Source organism: Camelina sativa, unplaced genomic scaffold (genome assembly GCF_000633955.1).
Source record: "Camelina sativa cultivar DH55 unplaced genomic scaffold, Cs unpScaffold14218, whole genome shotgun sequence".
Classification (NCBI taxonomy): domain Eukaryota; kingdom Viridiplantae; phylum Streptophyta; class Magnoliopsida; order Brassicales; family Brassicaceae; genus Camelina; species Camelina sativa.
In genome coordinates, this window is record NW_010935247.1 from 1 (window position 1) to 332 (window position 332).

Here is a 332-nt window from a genome sequence, read left to right on the forward strand (position 1 = left end):
TCACGTTGGAAACCTTTGTTACAGATTTCGCAAACGAATCGGTTCGTCGCCATAAGTGTTTTGGGTGACAAAGCTATCACTTCCGCGTCTGGATCTGAATTTTAACACCCAAATATACAAAAAGCAATCAGTTGAAGACTACAATTTCAAAATCAAAAACAGGAAGAAAAAAGAAAAAAGATTGGATTTTTGAAAAAGTACCAGGCATTCCAGGAAGATTCCGTTTCTTCTTCCCAACGGATTTGGGAGTTTGATTTTGGTTTCCGGTCGATGAGACGCTCGCATCGCCGGAAACTGTAGAGGAGTTATCTAAATCAACCGGCATGTGTAAA

The 332-nt window shown here is 40.1% G+C and overlaps 1 long non-coding RNA gene across 1 annotated transcript; it reads right to left on the reverse strand.

Annotated features, from left to right (window-relative positions):
- Positions 1-48: 48 nt before the first annotated feature.
- LOC109132039 lies at positions 49-332 on the reverse strand. Its single transcript, XR_002037343.1, has 2 exons — positions 202-332; positions 49-94 (listed from the first exon to the last, which is right to left on the reverse strand). It is a non-coding gene; the product is annotated as an uncharacterized LOC109132039 (long non-coding RNA).